Raw genomic sequence first — 26494 nt, forward strand, 5'->3', positions numbered from 1 at the left:
TGCAGTTCTTATTCTACCATCTTTATGTGGCCGCCTTGGGCCTTCTATTGGCACCTTTCTGAAACAACACTCTTTGAATTCCTTGCAACACCTCACCCTGGACTGGTTGCCAGCCAATCGCCGCCTAAATAAGCATACATCATGTTCAATGGAATTTTTCCATTTGCAATTGTTTGTTTGTTTAGAACAGGAAATCATTCTTCAACAATATGTAAGGTACAGTTCACTTAAACACTGAACAGTTTATGCAGTTTTTTTGTATTTATTTATTCTTTTTGTCTACCCGTAAAGTGTCTCTGGGTGAGCTGAAAAGCGCTTATACTGTATGTGTAATCGTCATCATCAATACCAACACCCCCTTTCTTATAATAATAATAATAATGATAATAATAATAATAACAATAATAATAATAATAATAAAATATCCTCATTGTGAGACAAATAAAGATTTTTCTTATCTAATCTTATTATTATGAGCGACACGGTGGTCGACTGGCTAGCTGCGTGGGTTTTCTCCGGGAACTCTGGTTTCCTCCCACTTTCCAAAAACATGCATGGTGGGTTAATGGAACACTGTGTTGATACAAATGTAACAAGTGAATGTAAGCTTGGGGTATGAAAGACATAATTAATGTGATGGCTCACTTGCAAATATAGCATTTTTCTATTTTTATTCCTGTGCTCTGGCTACAGCTCTGACCAGAGGCAATATTTTCTCAGGTTGAAGTCATGCTCATGAGCGTTATCTCGCTAACTCCATCCATTCTCCCCAAAATCTGATTCTTATGAAACACATCCCAGACATTCCTTGAATGTTTGGTTACATAGAATGTATCAACAAAAGGGATACTATTTTGGAAAAATGGACTGGCGGAGGCTTTCAATCACTTGCTGTAATTTCTGTCATCACAACAGTCATTGGATTGACATGTGATTGAGAGACGTTTGAGTGACATCTCACTGAACGCCAAAGTGCTGTGAGACACACATCAAACTGGAAGATTTTTCTTCTAACAAATGGCATTTGTGCCCTTTATATAAGCGAGGCTACAGTTTCTGTTGCAGTCGTTGCAGAAAATGTCACAAAAATAGAATTATTGAGTCAAACAAAGCTGAAAAAGTCCTCTTTTTCCTCATCTGTACAGTACAATGAAACGATGACGACTATATTTCTGTCTCACTGAAAAACTATGATGGAGCAGTCTCCACAATGAACAGGAGCTTTAATATTGCCCCAAATTGGAGAGCTTAGAGAAAATTTGACTAGGCGGTTTTCTTAACTTCAAAAGTTGATTGTGTGGCTTTTGCGTGGCGCTAACTGGTAAAAATAGAGCAAATTGATTGCATCTAATTCAGATGGTGAAATGCGTCACTCACTTACGAAGCCAAGCAGAATGCGTTTTGGGGGTATTTGCGCGTAATTTAAAACGATTAAGATGATTACTTCTACACTGTGACTTCACTCTAAGTTGCTGGTGGAACAGTGGCCCAAATACAAATGAGGATATCCCATTTCCTTTTCATCCTTTGCCTTTCGACCAAGTATCATCCCCATTCTGCTGTGCTCCTTGGTTCCAGGTCGTCATGGTGACTCAGCTTTCATCCAGCCCTTGAACTGAATTCCAATCAGACTTTCTGCTGTTGCAGCCACACGCATGCTCCCTCATGAGTGTGGCAGTGCCAAAGGCCTGAAGAGAGTAATGACAGATTAACGTGTGTCTACTGGTAGCAGCTGACCTCTCCTTAGGCAGCTCATAAACAACTTAGCCCTGTTCTCCCACTCCTTTTTTTTTTTTTCTCTTAACCTCTCATCATTTGTGTTCCACACTACCAATTTCTCTTCATCAGCTTTATTCTCCTCCCTGGTTTGAATTCATTTTATGTCCATTCACAGTTGACCCAAGTAGTACTCGTAGATTTTACTGTGGCAGCATGGAGTGATCTACACTGTGCAAAAGTTATGTTGTGTAAAATTGTCCTCGGGGTATGCAATAAAAGAGGAATGGATCTGCTTGTTCGATAGTGACCATTTACACATTAACAGGTATTTTTGTTCTTTTTGCCATTTGGTGTCACATCCTGCTTTACACTGGTTGAGTCGATTTACTTGTTTCCTGCATTACATCACACATTTAATTACGACTCATTTCACAAATGATCAAACTCGGGCTCTGATCAGTTTAGCTCTGGCGAACACGATGTATGAGAATTATGTTGCCATAATTAGGCTCTCCTTTTTCCACCACATTGACAAGAAACAAAAAGTCCGTCTCAGTGCCATAAGTGGATGGATTTCATCACTCACCCCTTTTCCAAAAAGAGTTCATTGGCACTGATGGGAGTAACGGCATTATGAATAAACACTGTTAGTGAATTACTTTTTGCAGGAAATGGGAAGACTGAGGAAAATGATGAACAACATAAATGTCGAACAAGGATAAATCTAGAGTTAGAGCAACGTAATGTAAATGGAAGTACAGACAAAACTTGATGTTAAACTAATTAAAGGAAACGAATTTTACATCAACTGCACATGATGTCATGGACAAAAGTGCTACTCCGTGTCAGTGTTGCAGAGCAATTCCAATCTTATTCAAATCTTTCACCAGCAAATGCTTTTACGAAATGAGTGGCCATTAATGCCGATGGAGTCGAAGGGAGAGTTACATCAGCAACAACAGCAATAAAAATATGTCGATTGATTTTTCAGCCTCAGGCCCTTGTTTGTGTTGAACAAACTGGCAGCCATGTTTGCTGTGGAAAAACACCAGTCCAAGTAAGGACACCCATGCCATGGTTTTTCGTCGATGTGATTGGCTGGCAACCAGTTCAGGGTGTACCCCGCCGAAGACGGCTGGGATAGGCTCCAGCATGCTTAAAATACATTTAATCACTCTCTGGACCAATGTGTTATTATTAGACATTTTCACCTGTCTTGTTAAAATCTTTTTAAAGGTTATCATTCCTGAGAAACACTGTGGTATTTTCCCACAAGCTTTTTTTTTTTAACAATGCCGTAATAATACCACAGTGTACTGTATCCTTAATTAAGTGAAGATATCATACCATGAGATTTTGACCTAGTTGCAGCCCAAGTTACGAGGATGCTGTACCGTTCCTGCTTCTTTATCTTGAGTAACTGTCTCATGACCCTTTTACCTCTTACCAAGGCTATAAATAGCTTTCTGTGTCATCAGCTCCATGAAGGCTACTTCCCTCTGTGTGTTTGTTAGTGTGACATCTGTGAGCTGATGACACATCATCTTGGTGGCTCAGACAGCCGCATATTGTGTCCCCTGCAAAGTGGCTATTGTGTTGAAGCCATTTGAGTGGTGGCATAGAGCGAAGATTTGTGCTGAACTGCCTCTACCGTGATTGTGGTGGCACATCAAAACGAGCTCAGCTGCTTCATTGATGTACCGCAGGAACTTTGGATGATTCATTGCCCACTTTTCCAGTTTAAACAGTTTAAAACTAAATTTACACACACACACAAATACACACACACACACACATTCACACACGGCTTAATGGTAAATCACAAGAACAACACAAGAAAGGAACAAATAATGTAAAAATGCATCTCAATGGCGTATTTCATATTTTTGTGTCATATGATCTTGAATTTAATCACCACATGGCCTCATCTGGATTAGTACGTGCGAGACTAGGGCTTTCAGGTCACTGTGTCAGAGAATGTGATGAACATGGGATTAGTCCGTCCACGCCAGACATATACTCGCACAGACATAAATACATTTAAAAAAAGGCATGACAGGTAGAATGATGAGGGGGAGAAAAAGATTGAATTTTGCTTTGGGATTAAAACAGCAACAGTCCTGATCTGTGATTCCCAATGTGTGCACACTAGAATTCGGTGGGATCAGGGGTTGGACTGGGCGATATGTCTGAAAATTCATGTCGTTGTATCAAGTGCACCCCTTCACGAAAACGGTACATATCACAATGTAAAAATAAGGACAAACATTTTTAATAACTGACACATTCAAAAAAGATACATTTATGAGTAGGTTAGTTTTATTCACCATGAGCGAAGCCTAATTGAATCAATAAATTGCATTAAAAACATGAATTAGGATAACATTTATTGTGCAAATCTCCAGTCAGAATTGCACAAGGTCCCGAGTGCAAAAAAAATAATAATAATACGGTACTCCTGATATTTAAAATGTAAACAGTACAACTGGCTTTCAGTTTATTTTTCAATAACTTATTCAAATTACTGTGCCCATGGATTAATTGGCCTTTACAAATATAAAACTGGAATAAAAAAAAAGCAATTCATTTAGATTAATAAGAAGTCAAGCGCCAAAATGAACAATCAGCACTCAAAACAAGTAACGTTGCTGATAAATTGGATTTAAAGGCAGCTGGATCTGATCCTGAGTCAGAGGCTGTGTTACACCCTCCTGCACACTTGTATGATGCAAAAAAAAAAAACCAAATACATCATGTGTAGGCGGCCGCAGTGGTTTTTCAAGATGGATTTATACGTCATGGGGAATAACAGAATGAACATGGAAAATTTTGTCAATTAAGCCCACCCTCTGAATTTAAAAGGCAAATGCATTTCTCAAACTTTTCCCTTGTCATTATGTGGAATTTGACCTATCTGCATGACAAGTACACTTTAAAAGTGACTGTAAGACAGAAAGAAAAAAGGGTTTGAGGTATGACTTCCTTTCATTGGTAATGGTTCAGACCGCCAACTGTTTTAAAGAAAATAAAAGCGACACAAAAAGGTGGTGGGCAGGTGGACGTGATTAGAGGCATACAAGACAGCTTGAGAGAAAAAAAAAACAAAGGAAGACAGGAAAACTGCATCAGAGTGACTGTTATTTTATGATCCTATTCTCTAACATAATAAAATACAACATAAGGACTGAAATGTTGAAAATGTACAGTAGATCAAACATGAATGTCCAAACTCCCTTGATATGGAATTTTTTTTTTTTTTTTTTTTATGTTTTGCTTTTAATATTCTGCGGTTGCTCTGAAATAGTGTCGACGCTTATAATGAAGCCCGGTTCTGCTCCATTTTCCGATGTCTCTGTGCTTCATTGTCCTGAGAAGCCTTCCTCAAAGAACAAACAGCCCGAAATTACAGTGCACGATCAGACAAGAGAGATATTCACCACTTATGATGGAGACCTAAAATAGGTCATGAGATGTTCCCATGAGTTTTCCTTGATGACAAGAGCAGCAATATGTTTTATTGCACCATGCTGCAATTGAACCTTGGGCTTTGAGTTACAGTTCATCAGGCAAGTTATTCAAGTTGTACCAAACTCATTTACTGCCATCCATTTCCAGAGGAGAAAACTGCCAGACATTTTTGAGCATTTTAAGGAGATTTTCAGTGTTTCTCCTTTCAGTGGTCTAACCCTAACCCTTAACCCAGGTCCTTTACCCCTCACCCTAACCCCTAACCCAACCCTAAACCCTAAACCCCAACACTAACCCTAACCCAACCCTAACCCTAAGCCTAAACCTTAACTACTAACCCGAACCCCGAACCCTACCCTAACCTCTAACCCTAACCCCCTAACCACCCTTAGCCCCTAACCCCAAACCCTAACCCCAAACCCTAAACCCCTAACCCTAACCCCTAAACCTCACCCCAAACCCTCACACCTAACCTTAACCCCCTCACCCCTAACCCCTAACCAAAACCTAAAAATACAGATGAAGGTAAAATAATTGAAACAGGTATAAAACTAGGAAATGTGCCTGAAGTGACGCTGACTCACTGCATGGTCTGAGTTGAATGTCAGCGGGAGTTTTTTCATGGCTCTTGTCATCTTGGTCATTCACTTCATGAACTCCATCTTCTTTTCTCATGATCATGACACATATACTTTTAACCATCACACATATTTGCTATATACTACGTGGTGAGGCACTCCTAGAACAGATAGTTGCAGGAAATGAGATTGAGTGAGTGTGTCTGAGAGGTGACAGACGCAAAAGCCTTCACGCCAAGCTGTCTGACCTTACACCTCACCTAAAAAGAAATGTGAGAAGGCAAGTGTCAGAATAGTCTCCTCAGGGTTGAGTGTTAGAAAAAAAAAATGTGTTGAGGAACGAGCCAGTCCACAGTTCAAAGATTTAACCCATTTGTAAATTCTTTGAGCGTTAGACTGCTTCCTGGGCTGACTTTGTTCACTCGATGCACTTCATGTTTTAGAAAAGGAGTGACAGTGAACAAGAAATAGAAGGTGGATGGTAAAATGGATGGATTTTTCTTGGAGCTGGTCTGGATTCTTGTCATTTTCAATCAGACTAAGCCCTTCTGAGTATCACCACATCAGACTTGATGAATTACTGTATGTGCCGATCTATGTGTTCATCTTTATCTCCCAAGTCCAACTGTATCTCAGCGTGGGCAACCACTTATTGTAGAGAATATGGATTCACACTTTTGTAACACATTCACAAAAAGCATTTTATTGTCTCATGTTGCGCATAAAATGCGAAAATTTGATTTTCTGATAATAAAATTGGCAATTCTTTTTATTGGTCATCATGAGAAAGTGGGCGGCCCGGTGATCCGGTGGTTAGCTCGTCGACCTCACAGTGCAGAGGTCATGGGTTCGATCCCGGCTCCGGCCTTCCTGTGTGGAGTTTGCATGTTCTCCCCGGGCCTGCGTGGGTTTTCTCCCACATTCCAAAAACATGCATGGCAGGCTGATAGAACACTCTAAATTGTCCCTGGGTGTGAGTGTGAGCACGGATGGTTGACAACTGGGATAGGCTCCAGCACCCTCCGCGATCCTTGTGAGGATAAAGCAGATCGGCAAATGGATGGATGGATGGATCATGAGAAAGTATGCGGGTCTCTCAAATAAATAAGCTTAATATCCTTTAAACTGTCACTTTGCTATCATAGCCAGTTCAACAACTGATCAAAAAGAGCCATGTGAGCTACGTGTGCTTTTGAGGTTTGAAATATGGCAAAACTAACAACAAACCACATACCCTATTGATGTAACCACCATGTGACAATCATATAGGTTCTCTGCACAATGACAGTTCCTGAACACAGTGATGGGGGGGAAACGTCACTTGGATTTATTTAATGAGTGTGATAGAAGTGCACGTTCAAGTATCACACCCCACATGCACACATGAGGTGTGATGGTAAGTTGCAATTGTCAGAATGTCCTACTGCAACTTCCTTATCCTTCTTTCACTCCACCTCTGACTCACACGCTAATGAAATCTTATTTTCGCACTTGACTTTCTTTCAGTCTTGGCTGTTCGTCTTTGTTTCCTAGATTGTAAAAAGGATGGCTGCCTTTCTCTCTGCTTGCTCCTTCCAGCTCGTGAACGGACAGGTTTTGAAAAGAAGATATGTCTTGTGTACCAGCCTGTATTCACAGCCTTTCTTTAGTAAGGCTAAAGAAACCCTTGTTGAGGTTATCAGAGACCTAAGCATGCAGAGTAAGAATGATGCAAAAAGCCTGCCTCTGCTTGCAGGCATTATGAAAGCGCCAGAAATTGCTTGTCTGTTTATTGTTATGAGTGATGTTCTGTGTCAGGGAATGTGTACTCTAGCATTTAACTTGACACTGCTCAGCATATGCAGTTGTTCGGCTTGCTTCCCTGCACCAAATCCATCTAAGAATTCTTCAAACAGGAAAAATCCAAAATGTGAAAAAACATTTGGAAAAAAAGGATTCCAATTACAGTACATCTCAGTTATTATTAATTCCGAACCTAGTTTACAAGCTTGGACATTCAAACGTTTCCATCTGTGAGTCAATGCCCTGTAACCGGTTTTGCATTTTAGGCGGCATGAGGTCTTGATTAATTTAACATACTCTAGTGTACTGTACATTCCTTTGTCCATTTTTTATAACATCCTCATTTGGGTCACGGGTCAATGGAGCCTATCCTAGTTGAATGTGGGTGCGAGTGTGCAGTGTAATGTACACAAATGTTACACAACAGTCTTAAGCCACTACAAGAATGTGTTTCACTTTTGGTATTAGTTTGGTCTTGGTGGAGGTCTGCACTTTACTGACTGACATTGTAATCAAATTATAGCCTAGCTAAATCAACACATCTAATGCTGGGTCCAGACTACATGACCTTAGACCTGCAAAGTTCTGTATAATCAAAATAGTGGGTAATTACAACAAAATTGCCAACCATCAATGAAGGCGATTATATTCCACGGTATCTTGGAATATTCAACTGCTTCTATGGTAAATGAGAGAGCACTTCAGGAAGTAAAGGCTTCGTGCTCACTACTGTCCTCCTCTCACCGCAGTATGGTAATAGGCACTCTTCAGTATTTTTAACATCTATTCCCATGAAGGCCAAGATTTTATGAGCTTTTACTCAGCGTTTCCTCTCCCGTTCATTTATCTCTCAGTTGCTCCCTAAGTATCCGTGTTGTGCTGTGGAGTGATTTATCCAAAAGTGTCAGCTCTCAATAATGTCAGGCTTAGCAGGACTTAGTGGAGAGCCAATTACACTTGCCCAAGTGCACGCACGCATAAGACACACATCCGATGAAAAGAGTTGTGCTGCCGTGTATACATACCGTAAGTGGTTTTATGGCCGATCGAGATGGTTGCAAACATACTCATAACATTACCAATGATAAGTGACGCATTAAACTGCTGGGCTTTTAAGCTGTCTTCTCGTGCTCCTTGTCTTTCGCTCCTCTCTCTGTCCGTATAGATCCATTGGAGTGAGGCTGTTAACTGTTTATAAACAAATTGGTAACGCCACTTTTCGTTTTGCATTTGTCTTCTGTGCGACATTGGAGGAGCCAACGTGATGCAGATTTGTGCAAGCGATTGTGGGTGCGTACTAATCCACAGAAACATGTTCCAAAGTAAACCCACAAAGATTACTTAGGCTGTGAGTTCTTTCAACATTTGTTCATGCCCGTCTGTAGGCTGATACTTCTTGAGATTCCAGACGTTTCCAGTCTTCAACACATTATATGCAACTATAACGTCATACAGAGGTGAAATACTAAAGGCCTTTTGCTTTAGCATCCAAAGACTGCACTGAATTGAGTAGGACTCGCGTGTGTCGAAGTCTCCGGTTTCCATTTCAGTGGATTCACACAATGCCTGACTAGGTCAAAGGTTTTCCATCATTTTCAATGCACCGTTTTGAAATCACAGACTGAAAATCACACATTGCCAATAGGTTCAAGATGCACTGCAGCAATATCACTTTATAGCCAACATTTTTTCCCTTAGGCCATGTACAGTACGGATTAAGTATGTACTTAACAGATTTTGGATGGATGAGAGGTAAAACAGGCTGCTTGATTGAGTGACCCGTGATTCCATTGACCTTGTGCAGTTGGAGCTTAGCAAAACCAAGAGGGAGCTGGAGCACTCCTCTTACGTAAATGGTGTCATATTTGGGCTTTACGCAACACTAACTGGACAGAACTGTGTGCGCATCAATTAAAATGAGACAAATCACAGCACAATAAGTAAGGAAACTTGTTTTTGGTAGATTATTCCTTTGTTGTGACAATGCTTGTTGGCAATAAATCTTGTGCCGTTGAGGTTGCAAAGCCACAGGTTGAAGAATCTCATCTTGGTATCTCTCTCCACTGAGATTGCTTCCAATGATGACAAGCTCTTTTTTTCCACTGGGGGATATGTCGCCTCAAAACATCACACTACCTCTACCAAAAGATGCTACTTTATCAACGCAGAAATCAGCATGGCATTATCTGTGTCTTCTGCACACCTTTATCGTATGATCTAACTGCCGCAGGCAGAATCTTAAAACGTAATTCAATGGGAAAAGCAAAATAATCTTTTTGGCTTTCGCAGCGATTTGGCAATGATTTTGTGGGCTCCACACCTACTCAGCTCTGCTGCTCATTCCACAAATGCATGTTCCTTACCAATGTTGCGAAAGGGAAATGAATAGGCTTTCTTTCGGTGTAAGATTTATTGTCAACAAGTATTGTTCCAACAAAGAAGTGATTTACTAAACCCAAATAACCCCCCCAAAAAACCCAATTCATTCATTTGTTAATTTAATTTCTAATCCGACCATCAACTGAATCAGTTTCAATGTATAATATGGGAGCAATGCCAAGATGTTGGGAGGAAGTGTGTGGGGGGTTGTCACTAATCACCACTTTAATGTGAAGGTTTTTTAATTGGTTGTTGTGGGGGGGTCATAATGCCTTTTCATTCTTGTTTGCAACAGCATTTTTATACCTTCACATTCAAAAACAAACAAAAACCAAATTACTGTGTGCAACTGAGTTTGTTTGTTTTTTTTTTTTTTTTTAAGAAACAATTCTGGATTTAAATGTGTGCCATAGAGTGAGGCACAAATTCATGGTGAGATAGACATGCTTGAAATCATTGAAGGAAGTGTCATTTACAGTAACTTCCTTCGAACAATTTTATTAAAACACACACACATACACACGCACACACACATCGATGCTGTCACAGAATCACACATATTTCAATATGCTGTGATGAAAGATTAGGTCCTATACAGTGTTAATAAGACTCATGTACAGATGGCCAGAGACTGTGGTCATGCGCGGATTTGTAATTAAACATTGACTTAGCGTTAACAAAACTAAATGAAAACATATTGATCATATGAAATAATGAATACATACACCACAAAGTATGCATCACAGAAATACTTCGGCTCTGTTACAAGTTCATTTGCTGTGAGGCATGAGACATTCATATGAGCTGGTACATCTGACAGTGTCAATAATGAAATGATAATGTTGCTGCTATATTCCACAGTTTAACGACAGATGATTCTGAAGTGATCCTGAGAAGACCTCACAGTGTCATAAGTGCACCAAAACACTCCGTATCTTGTGCTCTGGAGCTCAATAACCTGCACTGTCATCCTCATCTGTGTCCATCTTCCAGTATGTTTGTACAAAACTGATTTGTACCAAAAAGTTGCTCCCCAGATTCTCTCTTTGCACTGTATCACTCATTCTCTCAATGTTTTTCGTCAGTACTTCCTACACCAACATAGCCCCATGTGGATCACCATGAAAACACTTCCCACCTACCATCTTCCTTCACACCTACAAGGTTTCCTTCCATGCTTTTATTTGAAAATGTTTTTGTATTGTGTGGAGGGGGCACACACACACACACACAAATACACATGCACACACATATGGCTGTCATTGAGCATCATTTGGTTTCATGGGCTTGGCCCCCATGAGACGCACAGATGGACAGATTTAAAAAAAAAACCCAATACTGTCCAAATGTTTAAAGTCACCGTTAGATTTGAGGTGTTAGTTCTGTCTGTTTGTTTGCCTCCGGAAGTACAACAATGTACGCGTCGATCAGTAGCGTTGTTAACAAACGGGGGGAATCCCGCACTGTACATTTTGTTTATAAGCAAGGTCGCACCGGCGGCAGTTAACTTCCCACACTTTGTTGCAACGAAGGCCTTTTCATTATTTTGTGGTGGAAATCTGGTCGTTATAATGACGTTTATGTTGTAAAGGTGTTCGTTGGAAGCAAAATCGTCAAATGGAAAATGAATTACGTGAAATCGGGACTTTGAAATGTGAACGTTATAGGGGTGAAAATGTAAATGGGGTACATTGAAAAGAGGTTCAACTGTATATGTTTTGTGCATCGTGTGTGTGTGTGTTTGAGAGGGAACGAGAGACAACAATGCTACCAATATTCCACTCACTTTGTTTTTCGCTCATTAAAGCAGTGTTCAAAGTGTAGCCCCGAGACAAAATATATGTACAAGTATACGAATGGCTGATGGAGGGCATCCATTTGGGCTCCAATGCAATATACCGTCTCACTGTTGGTTAATGAATCCTATCACATCATTTTGTGAATGGAAGGAGAGATGCGGCTGAACGGAGAGCCAGACAAAAAGGGAGTCTTTCTGGGATAGGAGATGAAAGGATATGTGCTATGAGCAAATAGAGATGGGGAACAGTGACCAATGCGCTCCTTCCCTCATCTTATTACTTCTCCTATGGGTGGTCCCATCTGCAGCATCCAGAAACAGAAAACTGGGCATGTACAAAAACTTACACAATAACCTCTATTGAAACTGCAGCAATTTATGAACCTGCTTCCAATGTTGGGAAATGGCTGATTTTAAGAACGTGGCATGAGGAAAGAAAAATAATTTGAATAAATGCAAAATAGAGGAATGAATAATCAACAATTATCTAATGCTAGTTCTTGCCCTATAGTGGCACCTACAAGGTCATCCAACAATGCTCGTGCAGATTGCATTGTACACACCTATTATGCATGGCTGCAGCTTTATATTGCTCTCTAGAAACCACAAATTGGTTTCTATATATAAAATATGTTACAGACCCACCTGCAATAGCTGTAAATCCACAATAGAGAGAGAATATAAGTAACATTTTTTTTCTGGGTTTCTCTCAGTGCTATACAGGCCTGGCAGGCCTACCTTGACCAACCCACCTAACCCACTGCTAGGCTACACCAGGGCTCTCTGGTGCAGATACAATGAGCCAAAGTCTCCTCGGCTCTTCTTCGCATTACAGTGAAGTAAAAATCCATTAAAAACAATGACCACTTACAATTTTGATATACCAGGGGGTTGAAAAATAAATTGCAACATCGCAGTTCTTCCAGTAGTATCGTCCATGAGGTGAAAAATTCACTTGACATTTACTTGAGGGGGTCTTCAATTTATGATGGTCTGATGAGCATAGGTTTTGAATGGTCATTGGTCTAATTAATCAACATGTGATTTCGGTAATGACTTCGGTAATGACAATAATAGCATAATAATAAGCTTCAGCACGTTTCAGCAAATAAATCAGAGTTAAATTGATGTCGCAGGAATGTAGTATACCTGTCTTTTTCTATATATATATATATATATATATATATATGTATATATATATATATATATACACGGTGTGTGTGTGTGTGCGCGCACGCGCGCACACGCACACACACGCACACACACACACACACACACACACACAGGTATGCTTCAGAGTAATATTAAGGAGAAATGTAGACCTCTAATTGGCTGCACAACAGTGCTAACTGTAAAATAGTAATAAGAACATTACATTTCTCACACTAATACTGTAATATAGTAAATTGATTTATGGCTTGTGGGCTATTTATTTAGTGTCTGTCAGGTTTATAATCCCTTTCATGCTTTCTTCCAACCCCTTATGAATGCAAGTCCTGTCAAATCGCCGAGAGTGTTTGCAGTTTGGCACAATATATCTCCACCTATGAATGCGCTTCTGCACTCTCACTTATCTACCTAATTAGCAAAACACACTGACAAATAATCATTTGCAAAAAAATCATTAGCCCTTGTTACACAAGTACATGGCAGAGCAATCGATCTTCATGAAACATGCAGCATGAGAAAAGCAAGCCCGTATCAGCAGAAATCACCCAAACAACAAAACTGAAGACACAGCTGGAGACACGGGGGATTAAAATGACATTAAAATATCAAAACAAAACATCAATCTAAATGTGCGTGAAATAACATTAGTTTTGTCACAATCTGTAGCACTAAATTATCATTACGGAATATTTACCCCGCTGTTGCATCCTAGGTGGCTACAACATTTGGGGCGGGGGGTGGGGGGCACAGCAGTAGCTCCTCCTAAGAACTTAGGAAAACGGGAGGTGACAATTTAGGTGCTCCTAGGGACAAAAGTAAAAGTAGGTAGTTGTTGAGGAGATGCTAACCTTGTTTTTGAAAGCTGTTGGAGTGACATAGAATATACATTGCTTGAACATTGTGTAAATACACAGGGCAACATGTCCACCATGGAAAGCAAAACATGAAAACCTTTGTGTAAAATATCAGTTGTCTTGTTGCAATATCATGGCCTAGATTTAATAATTATTATTTTTAATAATAAGAATTCCAAAGAGGAAACCCTCAAGTAATGTAAATCACTGTCCTGTACGATACAAACTGCAGAGAAATTGCTTTATTTGCACATTTCAGAGATACAGTAAACATATCATGCAGGAATAAACACCCCCTGCAGACAGACATAGAAGTTAAATTACAGCTTTGTCTTTCCTTGAACAAAAGGAAGTGACTTGCGGTGTACGCTGAAGGGGGGGCTGTGAGAGGGCGTGCGTACAAATGTGAGACGTAAGTGAGAGCTTGTGGTGATGTTCAAGTGCGGAGAATCCTTGGAGAGCAGCTGTCAAAGTTGGTAGCAGGATGTTAGATTTTGCTTCAGATTATCGTTTTCAGACATTTTTTTTTTTAATGTTCACAACTACGTTGGTGTTAGGTTACTGCTTGGATGTATTATGTCCAGTGGGTGCAATGAAACAAATCCACTGGGCTTAGCTAGGTCAATCATCAGAAGCATGAGATTAAATTGTTCATATTTCAAAAAAAAAACAAAAACAAAAAAAGGCTCTCAAGCAATGATCGTGTTTGATGCCGTTTTCTTTAGTGATACCGACAAGTGTGAATCACCGGAGCTCCAAAAGGTTTGTCATGAGTTGTCGGGATAAGCCTGATAATCGTCTAATTCATCATTAATACTTTTGTCAGAGGTGCGAAACTGTGAATAATCTTGTCTTGAAGTCATTGAGGCAAACCACCCACATGGATAATATTTTGGAAAAAAAATATGAAGTGACTGCTGCATTACTGATAGTATACTGCAGGGGTGTGGTGGCCATCATGAATTTCGAGAGATTTAAATATTGTCACAGTCTATCAACTGTGACACTAGGGAACAGTTGGAAAAAACCCCCAAAAAACTTCTGTTTTTTGAGTTCGATTTTTATGCTGACTAAAACGAAAATTGGCACGCCGATTCCAAAATTGCAATTTTTTTTTCTCTGCAGCTTACCCTCCAGATAAGCAAAATTCCACCGATTAGCTGTAGTAAGATCGTCGTGCAAAAAGCTGATTACCATTGGACTCATCTCCAGCTACGTGGCAACTTGTTTGCGCAGTCACAATTCATTGGATGGTCAAGAGCGTGGAAACTGCTTCCGCCTCTCAGCAAGGTCGTTCCGCTCGTAGGACACGAGACAAGGCTGACTTGCTCACCAGTCGGCCAACGTACTGCCGAAACGGTCCACTAATAGATGAAATTCCAAGCTATGTCATATATTAGTTTTGATTGTGATATCACAGGAGTCTTCAAACAGAATGTTCGTTGGATAGATGAGTTTTCTCTTTGGTTAACCTAATTATTCTAATTCCTGGTGGACACATCCATTAGTTGGAGGGCTGAAAAGATCACTTCATTAGGACAGCTTGCAGCGCCACAGGCCAACTGGCATTCAGTCAACACACACATTCAACACACCCACCAAATCCTCATGGACTGCACAAATAGACTTTTGTGTTTTGTCTCTTTTCTACTTCTGAAGATAACCACACCAGAGAGCCACTAGTTGTGTTATTGAATTGTGATACGCCCGTGAAAGAACTGTGAGTAACAAAAAGAACAAGTGAAAAACATAAAGAGGGGCCATGAGGAAATGGCAGTTGGAATCTGAAACAAGTGGGGATACGGGGTTCTTAAGAGAGAGATGGAAAGGTGACAGTGGAACAGGCACAAAGGAAAGCAGAAAGGGTTGATGTTTGCGTGAATGCGTATCCTCTGATTAAGATGAGGGGATGGGATGAAAACATTCACTAGGTGCTCTAATTCTTTCAGTTCTCAATAAAAATGTTCCGTTTTAGTTGTCCCATCCCCGAAATATGGCTGATGGTGCACATACAACGTATCGCAGGTCTTGTACCTTTTTGTTGCAAGCTGACAGACGAGTTAAATTTCCATCCACCCACCACTTAACTCTCAATCCCTCACACTTGAACTTCTGTGAGCGGTCACTCGACCGTCTGTGACTCTGCGCTTGTTGAGTTGACTCAGAGCACATCCAGAGTTCCATTTGGAGTCATTGTAGTTTTAACGTGAATCATTGCTTCAATGCGATATTTGTCAAAAATTGTTCTTTTCTGTTGAACACCTTGGTTAATGACTTCTTTCTTTGGGGAGTTGAATTTATTTTATTATTCACCTTTTGCATTTTGCCAGGGGTCGGAATTGTGTCCACTTCGGGTAGTAGAAAGAACACTGTTCCTTTAATACATGCTGGTAGCTGTTGTCCGACACACCACACAACAGCTAATGCACCATAAAATAACAAATCTCTCCTCCCATACTGAAAAAAAAGTCCAGCTCCATCGTCTTAGAAATTCTAAGGCTAATTAAATCAAATTATCATGCAGACACAGAAAAATCATTCTTTAACACAACTACACTCAGTAAAGCCAAATTATGTTTGTTTCATTGTTCAACCTTTTTGTCTTTGACATTAGTTACTTGCGTTTGTGACAACACACGCACACGCACACGCGCACACACACACACACACACACACACACACACACACACACACACAAATCCAATTCAATTTGAGTTTTGCACTGATTATCTTTGACTAGATCATTCTCATAGACGAAGAAAAAAAAACAAAAAACAACAATATTTTGGATGGATGAAAAATGTCCTATGTCTATGTGACATCACACACATATATTTTAAAATATTACATTGTAAGTGTGAAATGTCAAAGATTGTATTTTTTTTTTACTTCATCTTTTCTCTAACGACTCAGCCAAATGTCTGAGACAGAAAGGTCAAATTTAACAAATTGAAAATCTGTCATCTACACAGTATCACAGTAAGTGATCCCAACATTCTCTTCATGCTGGAACATCTGAAAGGCCACTCAACTCAGCCATTTGGCCTTATCATAGTTATAACAGTAGCAGTACATACTGGTTTGGCTGCCGTGTGCAGATGTGATGTTGCCTAATGAATGCTCAAGTGAGTTTGTGTGAATGCTCAGATGCATGGAAAATTACAGGGAGCATTGGTAAGGGCCATATTGTGTCGTTTCAGTCACCAAGCCGAGTTATTGTCAATGCATGCAAACAAGCATCAGGTGGACTAACAGATGAATGGATGATTGCTGACCAATATTTAATGGAGAAGAGCCATGAGAAGCATATGGGGAAAGAGGAGGGGCTCAGACGGAGGATGCAATCAAAAGGGGGAAGGAAGAAGAGAGGTATTAAAGCCATCCAAGAATAAATAGATGATGACCATTAAATTAACGAGATAAGAAGTCTTTGATTGTAAAACAGCAATTGGTGGACACATTTGGAGGAGTGGGTGTACAAGCAAGGATGTCTTAGAGATGGAGGGCAGTTGATTGGAGAAGACAGTTTTATAGAGGGGGAAGAGTGAAAGAATGACGAGTGCAGGGGGGGAGGAAACAGATGGAAGCAGAGATGACCAAATGAAGGGCATTCTGCAAAATAAAACAGAAGGAATGGCAGGCGGTAGGACATGATAAGAGGAGGATGATGGAGCATCAGCTGCTGTTTTTCCTTTAAACAGCCTAGATAAGCTGCAAAGTGGAAGTAGTACCGTACGTATTTTCTGCACTATAAGGCACACCTAAAAGCATTCAATTTTCTCATAAGCCGACAGTGCGCTTTATAATCAATCCGATGCGCCTTTTATATGGGTCAATATCCTGATTTCTTGGACGTAGTATTTTAAATCTGTAAAGCGCTTTGTTACAGCTGCAGCGGTTGTGAAAGCGCTATAGAAATAAATCTGTATTGTATTCCCTTTAGCATAGCTCCATCTAGTGGATGCATAATGCAACCTCAGCCACTATTGTAGCTTCTCTTCTACGCGCCTTATAATGCGGTTCGCCTTATATATGGAAACACTTTTAAAATTCATTGAAAGCAGAAGCACCTTATATTGCGGAAAATACGTTAAATAAAATCTCAACACATAATCATACGATGCATGCAACAGAATAAAGGTCTAGGGTTGGGGGACTTGAAGACAGTAATTGGAGGATGTTTTGAAACACACCAATTTTTAACATTTACAGTCACAAAAAAATATCAATTTTGCAGAAGAAATTATGTTTTAGTTATTTTGCATCTGTAGAAAATTCATAATCAAGCCTCAATCTCCAATCAGAAACTTCAAACCTGACGCCATGGTACTCACTGGTAAAGTACATATCTTGGGGTCTCGTTCATGATTGGGATAAGAATGGAGCGCGAATTGCACAGAAAGATTGGTGAAGTGCCCGCAGTTATGCAGACACTGTATCAATCTGTGATGGTGAAGGAGGAGCTCTTCATTAACTGGTTGATGTATGTTGCCTCCCTTACCCGTGGTCATGAGATATGGGGCCTGATAGAAATAACAAGATCAAAGACACAAGTGGACAAAGTGATTTCGCTTCCTTAGAGATACCGTGAAGAGCTCAGTCATCCGCAAGGGTTAGGTTAGAGCCGCTGCCCTACAGTATTGAGAAAAGTCAGATAAGGTGGTTCTGCCATCCCATCAGGGGGGCCTCCAAGATGCCACCCTTGTTATGTGTTTCAGGCACATGCCACTGGGAGGAGGCTCTAGGCCTAGGCATGAAGTGCCGGACAAAGTGGCTAGGCAGAAGTAGGTGTAGGTTGGAAGAATGGATTTCAATGAAGAAGCACATAGTCAGAGGAGTCAGATAACGAAGATGGAACACAGGCAGAGGCGGAGGGAAGTGTTCAGACGGAAGTCCAGGGGCAAGAGAGAGGTCAGTGTCAACTGTTGTCTGGCCGTCTCCTCAAGACCTATCATAACCCATCCTATCAATTCAAGACAGTGCATCACAAAAACACCATATCCATGAAAAGATGCGCAAGCAGACAGTTATGTCAACAAGCTACTGGGAGAACATGCCCTCAGCGGTTATGAAATGGAGAAATAGTATGAAGTAAACCGTTTTAAATGAGAGGAACTCTCGCAAAGTGTTTGTGTGTGGGTGTGCATACAAATGTTGAGTACGGTACATGTTTTGAACTGTGATCCGCTCACAATTTGCTGAGGTTAGGGACTTTGAGAACTTTGCCATGAGGAGCTTTTTAACCACCTCGGTGAATTAAGGAGAGAACAGACGAGAGGAGTAGAGACGTCCCCATTAATTTTGACTGAATTATTACTGAGGAAATTTTATTTTAAAGTCCAGAAGTGTAGCATAAGTGCCAGCATTCTGGCCATTTCAGGAGACCTTTACTGACTGACAAACAGGTCTCATTACACAAATTAGTCAATCCTTTTTATCCATCAGTACAGTGGAATTGCTTATCATAATTTCAATGTGGCTAGTCTACATTTGCTGCACGGATAAAAGAAACAGAATAAGAATTCCAGTGAGGTACATTTGCAATAAAATCCCCTCAAATGAACCTGTCTGTCCATGTGGGAAAAAAAAAAATCTTTGCAATTTGACTGAATTTTGAAGATACTTACTGGAGGAAAAGTCTGATGATTTTCACACAAACATATTCTCGAGTGGAGCTGTTTTTCAGACTCAATTCTTTTACAGGTGGGCAGATATAAAAATAGCCCCATTCAAACAATTTCCCGAAAAATGGTGCATAAGAGGTGTAGCAGTAAAACTGACATCCTACCTGTATACCAAGGATAACCAACTTAAATAATGGAGCAGGCCACAATTTTTCATCTGCGGTAATGGGGGGCTAGATCGTACCACCCACTTTCTTACCGGGAATGTCTAGTGTTGAAGGGCGATATTACTACAATCAAATTTACAGTGGACCCCCGCTATTCGAAGGGATGGGGGGCGGGACAGTCCTAGAATAGCAAAAATCTGCATGTAACTGATGCCCATTGAAATGCATTGGCGGGAGAGGATGTTTATGACTATGTGAGACATGGGAGGGACTCCAGGAGGAGGTATTTTGATGGACAAGACTGTCACTATACTAATTTAGTGACTATTATGCCTGGGTGCCTGGGTTTTTGGTCATCCCACAGGGTTTTAACCCAAAAGACCTGGTTGGTTCATATCAAGGTTTGCGGGTACTGGTCTTCAAAGTGCCGTGACAAATCAGAGTTGCATAGACGCAGCCGCGGGGATTGTGTGTTTTGTAACACCCACCCTTTTCTCAGAGTTTTTGCACAAACATCTTAGCTCAGTCAGTCACTCTGCCTGCCACTCTGCGGCTGCCTCCTCTCCCACTCACTCTGTTGTCCCTTGAAACATGACACAAGCTTTTAGTGTGACCAGCCCATGATTGGCTTTGGTTCCTTAAGTACCACTTCTCTTGTGATTTGCTATTGTTCAGCCTATGCTGAGGAAGTGGGTCGTCGTTGAGTTCCTTTTTCACAAAAGCACAAACATATCCACGTAAATTTGGCTAAATTGAAGGCAAATTAGTTTGTTCTGTAGGTGGACGTTAATTAAGGGTGCTTAATTTTGAGCCTACTCTTAACCATTGCACCCTGAAAATAGAGAAATTAAATAACTCCATTTTTGTTGTTTTTCTTCCAGCCTGTGATTGAGTTGTATAGAAGAAAGTGACGCCATTTGTGTGCTGGAGTGTGAATGTGTGTGTGTGTGTTAGGGGCGGGTAGGGGTGGGGTAGTCATCGGTTTTTGTGAGTCTTAGGCAGTATGTATTTTCCTTGGCGTACCCGTATCTGATGTCCATCCATCCATCCATCCATTTTCTAATCCCCTGAGAGGAACGCTCGAAATTGTCCCTGGGTCTGATTGTCAGCACAAATGGTTATTTGCCTATGTGTGCTCTGTGATTGGCCAGTAACCAATTCAGGGTGGACCCTGCCTAATGCCCGAAGACAGCTAGTATAGGCTCCAGCATGCCCACGACCCTTGTGAGGATAAGCGGATTAGAAAATGGATGAATGGATCGAAAAAATAAATAAATAAAATTGAAACAGCAGAATTTCATGATTGGGTATGAAAGGAGCATCCCCGAAAGGCTTAGTTGTTTCCATGCAAGGATTCACCACTCTATCAACAACCGTCCAACATTTGTAAACATACGGTTGGGAGGAATTTTGTGATTTCATCATTTAACGTCGAGGGAATTTGGAGAAATATCTGCAAGTATGGGGCAAGGCCAAGCACCAACATTGAATCCCTGTGACCTTTGAGCCCTCAGGTGGCATTGAAATAAAAACTTGCATCGTGTGTAAATGATCTTGCAAAATAGGCACAGGCACGCAGGAGATCGCGAGCGCATACCCGAGCGCATTGCCTCTTCACTCGTATTTTGAAAAAAATCCTCCTCTCACTCTCTTTGGAAGCACTGGGTTTACTTGGTCCCCTAATCATTTTTATATTTTATTATTAAGGTTAGAGTAGGTGAAATAAATTGGAGGCTAACAGGCAACTGCTAATTTGCTTTAGTTTTGCTACATCAATCAAGTGACACATTTCACATTGGATGATAGGCAGCTATCTACGTTTTTTTGTTTGTTTTGTTTTGTTTTTTTTTACTCATTCACAGCCATTGACAGGCAGCTATATCAATCACGTAAAACTGGGTGGGCTGGCTGAGTTAATGCCATGCGATCGAACCACACGCTCTTGGCGAACAACTGGTCATTTGCGATTGACGTAATGGGCACCCCTGTTGTACATCAAGCACAAGCATTTGAGACGGCCTTCCACCCCGATCATATGTGTCAGTGTGTCTTCCCAACATACATTAGTAGCCTTCGACTGTAAATAACCAATTGTGTCTTTGCTCTTTTATTCAGGTTGGGTTCCCTCCCCGTAGGCTGCCCATCCTAACCTACAGTACCCATCTGACTACAGATGTTCTTCATGTTGACCCGAATTAAAGCACAACACACTTCATAGACGTAAGTAAACTTAACATACAAGTTCTTGTCACTGTTTTTTTTATTTCCCTCTTGGCCAGACTCATGTATTAATGGCTTAATGTACATCAACTGTTGTATCCTATGAAGCATGGAGGAGGCTCTGTAATGTTCTGTTTCCACTTTGTAACATCTGCCACTGTGTGTCTTGAACCTGGACGGGATTCTATGAAATCTCAAGATATTAGGAGCATTGGTCGCGAGTCATTTCTCGGTTGACTTCAAGCAAAATGCGGGCTACACCGTGAACTGGTGGGCAATCATAGGGCATATATAAAGACAGAAAAGCTTTCATTTACATTGTTCCTGAGTGGCAAATGGATCCACGCTGCCTATGCGGAAGTCAGTCGAGAAAACCATTACATCGGTGACTTTCACCTTACTCAGCACTTTCCTCCAAGATTCACTCTTCATCAAGATATGGATCAATGTTGTAGTTCCAGTAGGAATATCACTTAAACACCAATGTCTCCGCAGCAGAAATGATGACCCAATTCAAAAGGGCTTTGACCTTTTACAAAGTGCTCGTGCTTGTTTTCAAATGGATTTTTTTTAATCATTTTCAATTTTCTTCGGTCAGCAAGCTCGTTTTCAAGGTGCCTATTTATTGATGACAAGACAAAATATATTTATCTTTCCTTTTGCCAAAATTGTTTCAAGCCTGAAGCTAATAAAATGCACATTGACCTACCGGTACTTGGAATACCGATTCTTTATCGAACCAAGCTCACCATGGTTCCATCAAAAAAAATTCACACATATCCAGAACCAATTCACAACACATCCGCATAAGTTTTGCTGAGTTTAATTGACTCAATATAACTCCGATGGTACCCTTGCTCCAGCCCTCACTTTTGAACCCAAAACATGTTCTCATCTGTTATCTCATCGATGTCATCATGCCAATACTTGGGGTGTCACTTACCATATCATGCATATTCAGTGAAGGGGAATTATGCCCAAGACATTTTCCTTCTGGCGCAGCTATCATATTTCAACATAAAAACGGAATTTTGTGATAATAATAACATGCATACACTCGCATGCAAATGTGGTTTAAATTTACTTGATGCCCTGCTCTCAATGATTATGTGCTTGGAGATATTTATCAAACAGGCACACCTGCTTGGATGAGAAATGTGCCTGTCAGCGATGTTACACCACAAATTTCATCCCCAAATAGCTTCACTTTCAAAATGTCATTACACAGCTTTCGAGTGGGACCGTTCAAGCAAATGAGACATTATTTGTAAAACAGATTGTCTTCCCACGGCACAACAAGCAATGGTTTGCACCACACATTTCATAATAAATTCATGACGGTCAAATTCACACCAAAGACAAATATAGGACTGATAGTTTTGCTGAGAAATACGCTTTGAACATCATTTATTTATAATTGGATTTAAAGTCAGTTGATCAAGGTTTGGTATCTAATCACACTTTATTGTAGAAGAAACATGCATTTCGATTGTGTCATTTCAAGGACATTGTCTTACCTTGTTGTCCGGTTCAAACTGGTTTTTATGTAATTATTATTTTTAAATATAATTTTCTCTTTTTGGACAAACCCAAACACTTGTTGAATGCTGATAAACATTCAGTATACATTATATATTTTTTTATGAACACCTGGAGCTAAATGTGGAACAAAACAAAAAAATCCGGAAGAAAAGAAATAAAAACAAAATATGATAAAATATACCCGAATTTATTTATTGATTTTACAGAATATTATGCAGGACAAAAATAGAACCTCAATATTAAATGTGAGTGGATTTTTGTGAAAACATGCACACAATTAATTTCTTGCACGTAATCTTGGTTTGCCGTTCGGCAGTTTTGTGCTATCCTGGAATGGTCATTTTATCCCCTGATTTCTGTTCACGTGTGTTGTGATGGAAGTGACTGCAGCAACATGATGGGATTTAAACTAGTGCCGTGCAGCTTGCCTCCATGTATGCTCGCATGTTTGGATAAACAAAAATGTCATTGCATGTTATTAGAAAGGTAAATCGCTTCAATGGTTTTCAATTACCCAACATGAACAGCGAATTAAAAAAAAAAAGTAGAACAAAGAAGCCATATAATTCTCACCGAAAACCATCGTATCCATTTTTTTCACGGCAATACAAGCATTTTAGCATATGAAGGCCATTGAATACCTCATGAGCCAACTGTCTGTATGCTTTTACATCGGGATCCATTTCAAGCAAAGCCCAAGCATGTGTTGTTTTGTGCATGTGTCTGCGTGACAGAATGAATGATCATGTGGTCTTTTAACTTGGATGGAGTGTGAGATCAATTCTCTACAGCGTCACCTGCAAACAGAGTCCCTGAATGGAGATATCTTAACGTGATGACTGCCAAGCGGCATCGTTATCTAACCTGTTTTCCTTTTGGTTTTCGCTTCATTCTGAGTTCTCTATGCTCTCGTTACAGCTTGTCCTTTTCACTGGTACCCTTTTCCATATTCTATTTCCACTTTTACGTTTATTACACCCCCCTATTCATTTTTAGATGTTATCATTCCTCCCTAATCGCCATAATCACTGAACAGCTCACAATTGCTCTATGCAAAATTAAACGCATCAGTCACATCTCAACCTTTTAAACACTCGGTGAATACGCAGACCCAAGAGGGTCAAGAGGAGACAATAAAGTACAGCTAGCTGTCCAAAAGTGGAAAATGTAGGCCTGTACTGAAACAATCAAGTAGTCAGACTATAATAACCTGAAAAACTAATTTCTCTACATGCCGATGAAGCCAAATCTGCATAAAAGGTCACGTATTTTCATTGTTGTTAACAATTGTGTTTTCCTAATCCTTCAAACCACCAGTGCGTTCTCTGGTGTACCAGTTGTCAACTGTTTTCCCAGCTAAATATGGGCAGGAGGTAGAGTACATCCCGGACTGGCCGACAGTTAATCGCAGGGCCCGAGCAGACACAACATGGGAGGATGCTGAAGAAGCCGGTGATAACCAGCTCAACTCAACTCAACTGTGATTCAAGAGCAATTTAAAACAATTACCGCTGCATACAAAGTGCTGTACATGGAGCAAAAATAATTCATACAACAACAAACAAAACAATCAATTAATAACAAAGCACAAACACAATAAAACAAACAAACAAACAAAAAAATCAAGTTTCATGCTGAGTCAAAAGCCAATGAATAAAAATGAGCTTTGAGACGAGTTTTAAAGATGGGCAGCGATGGGGGGCTTACCGAACCTTCAGTGGGATGTCATTCCAAAGAGCAATGCAAAAGGCTTGATCCCCTCTGTGCTCATTTTATTCATAGTACACATTTCTATTCAATGACATCCTCACTTTTGATATTTAGGTGGTTTGATATCTTTTTTTTTCTACCTCATGGAACTTAGTTATTATGATTCCAGCTCTTGGACAGCAGTGATGCAGGTTTGGCCACCATGTGCATGTGTGATTTTGCTCTCCGCGCTCCAAGGAATACTCAGATAGTTTGCGTGAATGCTCGTAGGCATGGAAAGTTGGAGATTACACAGCCCAGTACACAAAAACCTCACAGCTAATTCGTCGCTTTTCGAGCATTTATGTGATAAGGAAAATAATCTTTGAAAGATAGACATCAGTATGCTTCATGGTCACTCGTTTGTAAACCTCAAGGACGCAATTTTTGAAAAATACTGCAAATAAAAAGTTCATACAGCAACGAAAAGCAGTTACAAATTCTTTTGAATTTTCAGGAGTGATAGTGAATACAGATTCGACATTTCTCCTCGGTTCATAGTGCAAACAAATGACAACTGTGGGGATGTTAATTCTGTGGTCTGTGGTGGTTATGCTCATAACCATTATCACACTGCAACATAGATCCTATTTAGCATTAGAATTCAAGCAAGCAGACACTAGGTGTAATTCTCTTTGTTTTATGTTTAGTTTGATCGTAAACTCCAGCTGGGAGTGGCAATAAACAGACTGAAGTCTCTTTTTTGGGGGGGGGAGAATTATTTACTAATTGATGTGTTCTATGAAGTTAGTTGAGTGGAGTTCATGCCACCATACCACCATACAGCAGCCATATCGCAAGTCTGCGCTCGCAAATCAAAGCAAGAAAAAAAAAAAGGTTGAATGACAGCTCTTATCTTGAAAAACTCATCAGCGGAGTCAATATTTTGGGGGAATTCAAAGTACACAATATCAGACCGATTGTATCATTTTTGAATGTGTGATATGTGCAAAAATAAAGCATGTGTAGCATATTCACTCACATGCTTTAGAACTTTACAATGTTTACACACATTGCTAAACATGAGCTGCTCTGTGGCACTTTCACCATGTGTAAAAGTAGCTCACAGAAGATAAAAGGATCGAGACCTCGGCAACAGAACATGGACTGGCAAGCATTGTTGCAGTGTGCTGGCATCACCTCATTATGTACTGTACTGGCAGGACGATTTTAGAAAGATGATGCACTGACAACAGTGTTGGATGGAAATGGCACAAAAAGTCAGCTGACTATTTTGGAAGGTACAGAGTGAAACAACAAGAGTGGCGTAGTGCAAGATCATGTTTGTTTGGTTTGGATGTCTTTTATAGTCAAGGTGAAGGTTTGTGTGAACAACTCTGTTTATCAGCCCCTGCGCGTTTACATGGGGATTTGTTTGAACCATTGTGTGTGCGTGCGTGTGTGTGTGTGTGTGTGTGTGTGTGTGTGTGTGTGTGTTTGTTTG

At 40.3% G+C, this 26494-nt stretch overlaps 1 protein-coding gene across 4 annotated transcripts in view; it reads left to right on the top strand.

Annotated features, from left to right (window-relative positions):
• LOC109525506 (leucine-rich repeat and fibronectin type III domain-containing protein 1-like protein) overlaps positions 1-26494 on the top strand; it is an 83822-nt gene that overhangs the window by 22910 nt on the left and 34418 nt on the right. For all 4 annotated transcript variants that reach the window (XM_019886055.1, XM_019886052.1, XM_019886053.1 and 1 more), the window contains exon 2: positions 21655-21759. The gene's annotated coding sequence lies outside the window, so the exon portion shown is untranslated. The remainder of the gene's footprint in view (positions 1-21654; positions 21760-26494) is intronic.

The sequence above is a fragment of the Hippocampus comes genome, unplaced genomic scaffold (assembly GCF_001891065.2).
Source record: "Hippocampus comes isolate QL1 unplaced genomic scaffold, H_comes_QL1_v1.1 scaffold29, whole genome shotgun sequence".
NCBI classification, from domain to species: Eukaryota; Metazoa; Chordata; class Actinopteri; order Syngnathiformes; family Syngnathidae; genus Hippocampus; species Hippocampus comes.